At 42.4% G+C, this 11,692-nt stretch overlaps 1 long non-coding RNA gene across 6 annotated transcripts in view; it reads left to right on the forward strand.

The window, feature by feature from the left end:
- The first annotated feature begins 37 nt into the window (after positions 1-37).
- Positions 38-11,692, forward strand: part of LOC125918441 (uncharacterized) — a 15,768-nt gene continuing 4,113 nt past the window's right edge. For 2 of the 6 annotated variants that reach the window (XR_007456443.1, XR_007456439.1), the window contains exons 1-2: positions 4,393-4,810; positions 5,355-9,985. This is a non-coding gene — a long non-coding RNA (uncharacterized LOC125918441). Of the gene's footprint in view, positions 2,959-4,392; positions 4,811-5,354; positions 9,986-11,692 lie in introns of those variants that run through there. The other 4 variants (XR_007456442.1, XR_007456441.1, XR_007456444.1 and 1 more) reach the window with 4 other exon arrangements.

The following is an 11,692-nucleotide window of genomic DNA, read 5'->3' on the forward strand; positions in this document are numbered from 1 at the left end:
CCTCTCCTTTTTTTAAAATGTTTATTTATTTATTTTGGGGGGGGGGGAGCAGAGAGAGAGGGTAAGAGAATCCCAAGTAGGTTGTGTGCTATCTGTGCAGAGCCCAATATGGGGCTCGATCTCACAAACTGTGAGATCATGACCTGAGCTGAAATAAAGAGTCAGAGAATCAACCAACTGAACCACCTAGTGCCCCTCCCCTTACTCCTTGGTACACTTTTATAATAACTGCTTTACAGCCTTGGTTATCTAATCCCAACATCTACATCATGTCCGCATTGTCCCCTGTTACTGTCTTTTCACATGTGAGTTGAGATTTTCCTGGTTCTGTGTATGCTGAATAATTTTGAATTGTATTGCAGACATTTAGAAGATTTTTTTTTATTTAAAAATTTTTCTTTTAATTTTTTTTTTTTTTTTTTTTTTGAGAGAGAGACAGAGCATGAGCAGGGAATGGACAGAGAGAGGGAGACACAGAATCTGAAGCAGGATCCAGGCGCTGAGCTGTCAGCACAGGGCCTGACATGGGGCTTAAACCCATGAACCGTAAGATCATGACCTGAGCTGAAGCCGGACACTTAACTGACTGAACCACCCAGGCGCCCCAAGAATATTATAAGACTCTTGGGGGTGCCTGGATGGCTCAGTTGGTTAAGCATCTGACTTTGGCTCAGGTCATGATCTCACAGTTCATGGCTTCGATCCCTGTGTTGGGCTCTGTGCTGACAGCTGGGAGCCTGGAGCCTACTTTGGATTCTGTGTCTCCTTCTCCCCGTGTCCCTACCCTGCTCACACTCTGTCTCTCTCTCTCTCTCTCTCTCTCTCTCTCAAAAATAAATAAACATTAAAAAAAATTGAAAAAAACATTAGAATATCATAATTCTCTAGGTTTTGTTTAAATCCTGTGCAGGATATTAATATTTTTGTTCTAGCAGGCAATAGAGGTGGTTGGGTTCAGGCTACAAATTCTAACCACTATTTTGTAGTTTCCATGTCAATTCTGTTTTCAAAGCATTTGCAGTGCTATTTGGATCTGTCTTCCGTGTGTGCCACAATCTGGGACACGTGTGGTGGTCTGTCCTTCAGTTCAGTCCCAGAGTCTTCGCTGTGCTGTCTAGGTCTGTTCTGTCCTTGTGTAGCCTGAGGGGGAGCCTCAGAGTCTCTAATCAGCTTTACCTGTTAACTTTCCTGAGTTTCTCCTTCTCCATAATCTCTGGTACTTGCCGGCTCCCTGGACTTCCTCTTTGAGTCCTATATCCAGAAAGCTAGTGCTTTAGCTTTGCTGTTGCACAGCCTACTTCCTGGGATAGGCCCGTGTCTGGGGCCAAGCAATGGAGGGACAGAGAGGAAGCACCGACTATGATTTGTACCTCCTCCTGGAACCACAGCTTCTCTGTAGAAGAAGGTTTCCCTCCCTCAGAGATGTTGGTGCCTGTGGGCCCCCACTGCCGTTGGAGGCATTGCTACTGCTGGGGTGGCAGGATTTCCCGGGGCCGGGGCACTAGAGAACAGAGGAAAGAACAAAAGATGGCAGGCTTCCCTGAGACTCTCTGAGCCTTAGGAAATGCTTTCCTGGTCCTTGAGCCAGAACAGAACTGAAGGGCTTCTTTAGGGCCCTGGTGCCCATCCTGAGTTTTAGGCTGCTTTACATCTAGGCCAGGGGGTTCTAGCAGGGGAAAAACAAAACAGAAAACACTCACTGCTGATTCAGTGGTGCTTCGAATCCTGGTCTTCTTTCCCAGTTCACCTGCTTCTATTTATGGACTCCTCAAATGGCTGTTCCATGTGTTCCATCAGGGTTTATAGCAGCATTCAGTGAGAAAGGGTAGAATGCACTTACTCCATTGTACCTAGAGTTGGAATAATATATTTTATTTGCTGTCATGGGCTGAATGTTCGTGTCTCTAGGATTCATATGTTGAAGCCCTAACCCCCAATATGATGGTAGTTGGAGAGAGGGCCTTTCGGAGGTAATTGGGGTTAGATGAGGCCACGGGGATTGAGCCCTTCTGATGGGATTAGTGTCCTTATAGAAAGGGCCACCAGCGTGTACTTGTTGTCATGCTCTCTCTCCCTCCCACCCTCCGTGCCCTGTGAGGTCACAGAGAGAAGGTGGCCATCTCCGGGCCAGGACGGGCACCCTCTCCAGGAATTCAGTTGGCCACCACCTTGATACTGGATTTCACAGCCTTCAGAGCTATAAGAAAATAAATTTCTGTTGTGTAAGCCATCCAGCCTAAGGTAGTTTGTTGTGGCCATCCAAGCTAATTGAAGACATTTGCCAAAATACTCATGAAAAAAATTCATGGCGCTCCACCTTGATTGTGTCACTCTCCCCAACTCGTAGCCTTTCCGTGTAGTTCTGCATAGTTCCACCGAACATGTTTTCCCCAAGGTTTGCTAACAATTTATATTTAGCTGAATTTCCAGAAAGAGGAAACGATTCCCCAAAACTAGACTGGTAGCTTTAGTGCTTTTTATTGTTTAGTTATAATACCTCAAATATGTTTTCTGGTATGTCAGTGTTTTGAATTAATTTACTGCTTGATTGTTTGGGTCCTAGTCCCCTTGACTAAGTTTGCTTCAGATTTCACTGTAAATAATCTCAAGGCTAAGTGACCTACGTCCTGCATGGACCAATTCTTTTTATTATTTATTTCATGCCTTGGAGAAGCTTATTTCAAAGAGCATGTGGTTAGAAGGCCACAGTCCCCGCTTCTCCCCCACACAGCACGGTAAAACACAGGACACGAGAGTAGGTGCCGGATAAACCATACTTGAGTGGGGAGCAGAAAGGAATCACGGGACCCTTCTCTGCTCACTTAACAGAAGCCATCTCAGGTGTTCCCTTTTCCTTTTCCCTTTGCCGCAGTCTTCTACCTCCGTGAACTTGTGCTAATCGGTAGAGCTGGCTTTGAAGAGCTGCTGATCGTTGAGGATCGTTGAGGATCGTTGAGGGTAAAGCCTTTCCCTCATCCAGCTTGCGTCTCTTCCTGGGGGGCTTGCCCCGCCCCCGCTCCTACTCCACCTGTCCATACCGTCCTGCGGGTCAGGGCCAGCGCCCAGCTTTGACTCTGGCCCCGCTGGCCAGAAGGCCTTGGCTTGACTCGCCTGGGGCTCCCTTGAAAATAAAAGCCCATGACTTATTCTAGGATAAGAACACTTGTTTCCCCCTCCCACACTAGAGTTTTGTCAAAGCGTTACATTATTCCAGAGTTAATACGTAGGGTTTGCGAAACTGAACCCCAGTTGTGACTTGGACCCTTCCATCTTAGACAACATCAAAAGAGCAGCATTAGAGAAAAATAATCCCACCAGAGCTTGTTTGAAAGAGAAAAGTTAGCCTCTTGGATAGAAGTAGGTGTCCACGTTCCGGGAATTCTGGTTATTTGTGCCGCAGCTGAGAAAAGGTATATTACTGTGTTTGGTTTGTAATTAACACGGTCTCGTGGGCCTACCCCCCACCTCCCTACCCTCAGGGCACAGGATATTCACTAAGACTGACACTTCCTCTGTTGATGTTCCCTTTGGGAAACAAAAGATAGAAATGGTGATTAAGGTCTTTCCAGATAATATCCCACACCAAAGTATTGACAGAAAAGGTTTGCATAACATGACATGATAACGTAATGTGATGTATGAATATTATTACCTAAGGGTTATATTATACCCAGCCGATAAGTTATATTCGTATGGTTATGTGTATGTTTGTAAAAGTGCGTAGCCTTTCAGTCGTTGACTTTATAAATACTTAACCGAGTGTCTGTCTGGTATGGAAAAAACTGTGCAGGGGCGCCTGGGTGGCGCAGTCGGTTAAGCGTCCGACTTCAGCCAGGTCACGATCTCGCGGTCCGTGAGTTCGAGCCCCGCGTCGGGCTCTGGGCTGATGGCTCGGAGCCTGGAGCCTGTTTCCGATTCTGTGTCTCCCTCTCTCTCTGCCCCTCCCCCGTTCATGCTCTGTCTCTCTCTGTCCCAAAAATAAATAAAAAACGTTGAAAAAAAAATTTTTTTAAAAATAAAAAAAAAAGAAAAAACTGTGCAGGGCATTGTGAGAAGTACAGAGGTTTACACAAGATGGGGTTTTTTTGTTTGTTTTCTAGCCTTCAAGAAAGTTCAGTGCAGAGTGGGAGTAGCATCACTGAAGTGACGACCGCGACGTAGTTAGGAGTTGTCAGGATTTAAACTAGAGAGTGTGGATGAGGTTTTGACTCTGAATGTTACTGTACCTTCTGAGGGCTGTGCATCGGGCAGGTTCTCGGGAAGCCCCTGGGGGGTTTGTTGCTTGCCCAGTTGGGCTGGGATTAGCATCCTTCTAGTTTGTAGGAGACGTTATCCAGGAAGCCATCTAGTCTGTGGGGGAGGTGGCATCTCCTGAGTCTTGCTGCCACAGAGAACTTTGAATGGGTGGAAAAAGGAGTTTGTGAGCATTCTTGCTATGTCACAATGTTGGACATGTGACTTAAGAGAAGCATGTGACAGGTCAGTGTGATTGGACCATTTGATTACCAAGTCCAGACTCTAGAGTGACTCAGTGGCCAGTGCTGCTTTTTTAAACTGTTAACTGAAACATTGGTATGACAGAAGATCTATGAATAAAAGACCTAAAATCCTTTTAAACGTACTATTTATTGGGACATCCTGAAGGACTGGGGGAATCCTTATTCCCATATCATCTCCCATCTTGCACTTGTTGATAATTGTTCGACATTCATTCGGCATTTACTGGAAGCTTCCAGATGGCGGACAGCGTGCAAGGTGTCTGAGATGGCAGAAGGAAAATACAGAGGAACAGGCTGTATCTCCTCACTCGGTAATAACAACAGCTAACAGTGAATGCTCATTTAGTGTTTACCACGTGTGAGACTTGTTCGGAGAGATACATTTCTCTTCCCTTAATCCTTATAACAGCCGTATGAATCAGTACTATTATTGTCCCCACTATACGGTGGATGACACTGGCAAACAGAGAGATTGAGTAACTTGCCAAGTAATAGCCTTGCGAGGAATTTATGGTCTGAGTATACATAGTTGAGTACCTCCCTTTTTAGGGTAAGGCAGCGATGAATGGGGTATAGGGAAGCAAAAGGTGACTCAGGTAGAGTGTTTGCTGTAAACTGACACCCAGAGTATCTGACTCAAGAAATTCTTCATTCTGTGATCCGAAGAGAATTATGGAATGATAGGAAATAATTAAGCACAGCAAAACACTGGAAATATTTACCGGCAGTGGCAATCCAGTTTAATTTTATGTCCAGGACCACAGCCCTACATCTTCCTTTCAATATACATTATCAGGGTTAATGTATATAGTCAATCCAATAACAATGTTTTCTCCCCTCTCTCTGCTTTGGTAGAGGTACCTGTATGAAGGCTGCTTCGCTCTGGAGGTTTGGACCTGTGTGGGCATGTCTGGTAAAATGATAGGATGGATCTGCTGGGAGAGGACTTGCAGAATACCGGGGACCTTAGCGAGAAAATTCCTGAAGGTGGAAGACTGTAGAAATGGTAATAAGGCCTCAGCTGTTATAAGAGAGGGGTGACTTCAGTACTTGTGGTAAAAAGGCAGGATAGGTAGGGTCAAGTGGTAAGAAATACAGGAGACATATTTGTGTAGATCACTTAACAGTAGTATGTAATCAGTAAATACTCATTATTATTTGTATTATAGTACTCACCCCAGGCTGTCCCTATAAAAACACATATGCAGAGACCTAAGAGAAAAAGTGTGAAGATGCCAGAAGTCTTCATCAGACCATATAGATGTCCTTTAATGACCTTATAGATTGCTAAATGTTACCAACAAATGTTAATAATGATAAGTGGTGGTAGATAATATCACTATTGCTCTTATCTCCATTTTTTGTTGTCATTAATTTTATATTGTGGTCAGTTGGAAAACAGGACTTAATTTTGAAAATATTCAAATATTTAAGTAGATTTTTCTTTCTTTTATCAGTTTTTATTTTATTTTAAATTTTATTTTTTATTTTTTAAAATTTACATCCAAATTAGCATATCGTGTAACAATGATTTCAGGAGTAGATTCCTTAGTGCCCCTTACCCATTTAGCCCATTTCCCCGTCCCACAACCCCTCCAGTAACCCTCAGTTTGTTCTCCATATTTATGAGTCTCTTCTGTTTTGTCCCCCTCCCTGTTTTTATATTACTTTTGTTTCCCTTCCCTTATGTTCATCTGTTTTGTCTCTTAAAGTCCTCATAGCAGTGAAGTCATATGATTTTTGTCTTTCTCTGACTAATTTCGCTTAGCATATTACCCTCCAGTTCCATCCACGTAGTTGCATTAAGTAGATTTTTCTAAGCAGAAAGAGGAACGACATTCACGCAAATAGGCAAAGAACTTAATTGTCATTGGTGGGCATTATGGATTTTGCATTCTTACAGAAGCCAACTCGTGAACTGTGATTTTATTATCACAGAAATTAATTTCTTGCCAGGAGTCACTTTCTGCTTTTCTCAGCATTTGATATATGCAAGATCATTATTTCCTGTATCCACCCTAAATAGCTTACTTCTTTCCAGGCAAGTAGAGATTTCAGAAAGACGATGGGGAAATTCTTTTCCTTCTGATTGGTTCTTTGGCCCTTTTCATACCCCTCCCCCACTCCCTGCAGGGGGTGGTCATTAAAATGCCTCAGACAACTGTGGAGCCTTCAGGATGGTAACTGCGATATGATCATGTTACACACCCATTCAAAGTTCTCTGCTCCAGGGTCAAGGTTTGGATGATGTCACACAGCCTGTGGATCTCCTGCCTCCTGGACTGGTTTCTCTGTTGTGAGGAGGATAGGAAATGAGAGAAAGATGAACCCACTGTAAGTCTGAGGATGACATTTAACTACAGTCTGGTAAATTTTGAGATATTCCCATGTTGATAAATTAATCTAGTCCTTCTAACCTGGTATGTAACACTCTCTTGCATGAAAATATCACATTTTACTTGAACATATTGATGGACGTTTAGGTTCTGACTTTTTGCTCTTTCAGATACTTGCGCGCACATCCCTATGTATGTGTTTGTATGACATATACGAACGTTCCTGTAGGATGGGGGTCTTTAAACTTGCTAGCTTACCCCGCAACTTGGAAAAACTTCGCCTCCTTATACATTTAGAATTGGAATTAAACTTTTTACCAGGACTTCAACATTAGACATTTCTGAATGTTGTCAACAAATGTTAGTAATAAAAACTGGTGGTAGGTAATATCATTATTGCTCTTATTCCTGTTTTTTGTCGTCACTAATTTTATATTGTGGTCAGTTGGAAAATCAGATTTAATTTTGAAACTATTCATATATTTACATAGATTTTTCTAAACAGAAGGAGACGACATAACTTTCAGTAGTTGCGAAGGAATTAATTTCCTTGTGATGTAAACATTAGCATTTAAAAGTAGGATTCTTCAGTGTATCCAATTGAGTGTAAATACTCCAGTTGAGTGATTTGATACTCACTATTATCCATCAAATGTTAACAGTATGAACAAGGTCTCTTACAGTGGGAAATTTTACATCACTTCTTTTTCTTTCTGCGCTTGAATTTTCTTTCTACTGCTAAAATTCTACAGATTTTTATCTGAATGTATTACACATTATGTGTGAATGTTTTTTATTGGTCACTTACCATATTTCCCTACGACACAATGTATATATAAATTTTAAATTAAATTACATTAACTTTCCTTGACCATAATACTCCTAATGGTTAAGGTTTTTTCTGAATCATCATTATTTTTAGTTCATATTTGACCAGTGAAGTGCTTTGATTTTATTTTATTTAATTTTTTTAAATTTACATCCAAATTAGTTAGCATAGAGTGCAACAATGATTTCGGGAATAGATTCCTTAATGCCTCTTACCCATTTAGCCCATCCTCCCTCCCACAGTCCCTCTAGTAACCCTCTGTTTGTTCTCCATATTTAAGAGTCTCTTATGTTTTGTCCCCCTCCCTACAATAAAGTGCTTTTAAAGGTTAATAATTATTAAACATAAGTTAACAGAGCTTTAAAAATTGATTTTTTCCTTCTTCTGATTAATTAATTAACCAACTAACTAATTAATTAATTGATGTATTTATTTTTCTGAGGCCAAAGTTTACCATTTCATCTCCTGAGAAGATTCTAAATATGCCTATTTGTGCAACGCTCTTATTTACATTTGTTTATTTATGTATTTATTTAGTTAGTTAGTTAGTTTCAAGTGTTTATTTAACTTCTAGTTAGTTATATTGGTTTCCGGAGTAGAATATTGTGCAATATTGGTTTCAGGAGTAGAGCCCAGTGATTCATCACTTACATATGACACCCACTGCTCATCACAAGTGCCCTCCTTAGTGCCACTCACCCATCTGGCCCATCCCCCACTAAGAAATTCATTTGTAGATCATGAATGAATTTTACTTATTTCTAGAAGGAGACAGGGTCAGCATCAGTTTATCCCCAGGTTTTGCTTTTCATATTGTAAACACTGAGGAATATTGTTCACATAAATAAGTAGATGGCCATTGGAATAAATTGTGTAGGTGACGTTGCTCATTTATTTGAAAGCTTTCCAAATTATATGCCACACATCACTTAGTGGTCTTATTTTTAACGATTTATCAGTGAACACTTTGCACGGGTCTTCTGTCAGTTCACTAGGAAACAGGTAATGTTAGGCTAACATTCAAAAGTGTTTGTTAGTTGGTAAACTCATTCAGCTTCTCAACATTAATATTGTTTCCGGTTATCTCTAGCTCCTTTCAGGTTTTTGCCTTTGGGGCAATATATCGTTTAGCATTCACATGGAGACCGGTATCCCTTTCTGTTTTAAAGTGGAGAAAGGGCCTCTGTGAAGGGGAGGTAGGGACTAGGAACCACGGGGGCCACCTAACTACACTGGTTCTCAGGGAGTTCAGCTGTAGGCCGAACGTACATGGAAGATAAAAGTCTGGAATTACCCGCTGAAAACTGGCTGCGGGCCTCCGTTCTCTAGTTTGAAGCTCCTACTCTGAGGTTGATACCCAGCACCGGAATTGCTATCTCTTAACCTGTGTGGCCGGTTCATCGAACCCACGTCGCTGAGGACATGGCTCTGCCTCCCAAGGATTCAGGAGAAGTCCCCTCTGAAGGTCCCCATATGTGAGTCAAAGGAGTTTTCTAACTTTAGGAAAATCCCATGGTCATTGGATTCAAACAGCTGGTGGCCGACGAGTGGTACGCACCAGAGTTCGATGAGACTCTTCATCCGTTTCTATGATTTGCTTTGTGACACCCTATTTTTATTCATAACTTTCTTTCTTTTAAAGGGCGTCCTTAGTCTACATCAACTGAGGTGGGACAAAAACAGCACTGTACTTGGTTTGTGCTCTGTGCCCTGAAGCAGAAATGCCTTTAATTGTTCATTGCAAAATAAACAGATGTCTAGTGGAGAAGGTTATTAAAAATATTTTGTGCATTTTGGGAGAACTGGAGGTCAGGATGGCTTGACCTAGCATCTCACAGCAAACCCAAGTCAAGTAAGCCACCAAGGTAACATAGCCTATTCTTAGGGCAAAATTTTCTGGTTGGCTAATTTCTGGATATTATTAAAAGGGACAGTACATTTTGAAAATAGAATGATGGCTGTCCTCAGGCAGGAGAATTCTACTTTAAAAACAGAAGATTTAATGTGCCAGATTCACATCATAAGGAAAGGCTGCCCAGTTAATAGGACAAATGCCTCCACATTGTAAAATAAACAGGATTTGAAATGCAGACAGTCTTATTTTGCAGTTACAAGTTATTTTAAAAATCTTTATAAAGACCTAATACTAAAAGAATAAAACGTTTAACAGCAAGTCCACAAGAACGCATTAGTCATAAGGTACATCTTAATTAAGGCCTCTCTTCTACTTAGTTCAACAGGTGGCCTAGGAAGGGGGTGGTCCCATGAGCTCTAGCAGCCAGGGGCCCGGGACCTCACTCTGGGAGACAGCCAGGACAAAGGTACTACATCCAAGAAAGAACTTTCACATAAGACTTCAGTCTCAGAGCTAAGTAAATAAGGATCTGTTTGTTTGTTTGTTTTCTTCTTAGACCTTTTTCTTATGAACTCCCTTTTCCTCTAGAGTTTCCTGAAATGTAAAACCTGTACATCTTCTAAAAAATGCAACATATTTAAGTACAATTAATTAGCAAAAATCTACCAAAGAAAACTGTTTATCTGTTGTTTTTAGAAAAGATAAAATTTCCCTTCTAGGTTAGGTCTGACAACATTAGGTGTTTCTATGGTATTCTTTCTGAAGTTGCTACAAGATAGAAAAATCTAAATCACAATGAGAGTACCTTTCGAACTTCTTAATCCTAAAACGAGTTAACAAGAAGGCTGTGAAGCATAGGATCTAGAACTGCTATATTTTGTCACGAAGTGGAACCAGGGAAATTAGTGCCCCCCGCCATTGGGCTGCTAGGTTAGGTGGAAAAGATGAAATTAAGGGTACTGTCTGTATTCCTGTGGCTGAAAATCCAAAGGCATGAGGCAGAAGTATCATGTGCCGTGGGAGGTACGGCCCTTGGAGCCGTGTGGGCCCTGGCAGCACGGCAGACGTCACCTTCCCACCTGTCTCCTGGCCGTGCCAGTGTATTAATCAGGGGAACGTGGAAATGTACAGGTACCTTGAAATGTACGAGGAAAATGGGAATACGAGGGAGGAGAATGGCAAGAAAGAGGGCAGGGCAAGGAGGGGGGAAGGATGGGAGGAAGAGGGTGACTTGGTCCATTTGGGCTGCGGTAACTGAATACCGCGTCCTGGGTGGCTTCTCAGCAGTGGAAGTTTACTTCTCACAGATTGGGAAGCTGAACGTCCGCGATGAGGCTGCCTGCAGGGTCAGGTTCAGTCTGGTGTGGGCGTGCTTCCTGATTCATGGGGGGCTGTCTTCCACTGGGAACCTCACCTGGGTGGCGGAAGGGGAGGGCGCTCTGGCAGGCCTCTTTCCTAAGGGCACTGATCCCATTGGTGAGGGCTCCCCTCCTTCGGACCCAGTCACCTCCCAAAGGCCTACCTGCTAATACCATGACCTTGGGTTAATTTCAACCCAAGGTTTTGGGGAGGACACAGACATTCAGTGCATCGTAGTGTGGGAAAACTGAGGCTGTCCACAAAGGATCAGCACCTTTCCCAGCCTTCTCCATGTATGTGTGTTTGTACAAGAGGAAGGGGTGCCACTCTTGATCTCTTGGTTGTGGGTTACAGTATTGGGTGCAGAGATCACTTAAAAAAAATTTTTTTTAAAGAGGAAAAAATGGGAAGTGTAAAAGAAGAAAAGGCACTTTATCTGGGGAAGGGTATTTAGTGGGTCACTAGGAATTCATAACCACGTGAACGTGTTAGTTGAATAAACGTCTTCATATTGCTCCTTCTTCTCATGTCCCTTTTGTGTGGTCTCAGCAGAGTATATTTTATTATTTTGAGGTTTCGGTCTTGGGGGAAAGTTCAGAACTAACAGGCATAAATATTCGTGGAAGAGAGGCAAGCAGAGACGCAGTACTCTCTTACTTTCCTGCCAGGAACCAGCTGACCTTTCTCTGGCGCAAAGTGGCCTGGTGAGATCCAGAATTAAACTTTCTCTCTACAATGACCTGTTCAGACGGCAAATAGATCCATCATCTGGTTCTGGGCCCTGCGGAAGACACCCCCCCCCATCATAAGTCCT

The sequence above is a fragment of the Panthera uncia genome, unplaced genomic scaffold, assembly GCF_023721935.1.
Source record: "Panthera uncia isolate 11264 unplaced genomic scaffold, Puncia_PCG_1.0 HiC_scaffold_793, whole genome shotgun sequence".
Lineage (NCBI taxonomy): Eukaryota > Metazoa > Chordata > Mammalia > Carnivora > Felidae > Panthera > Panthera uncia.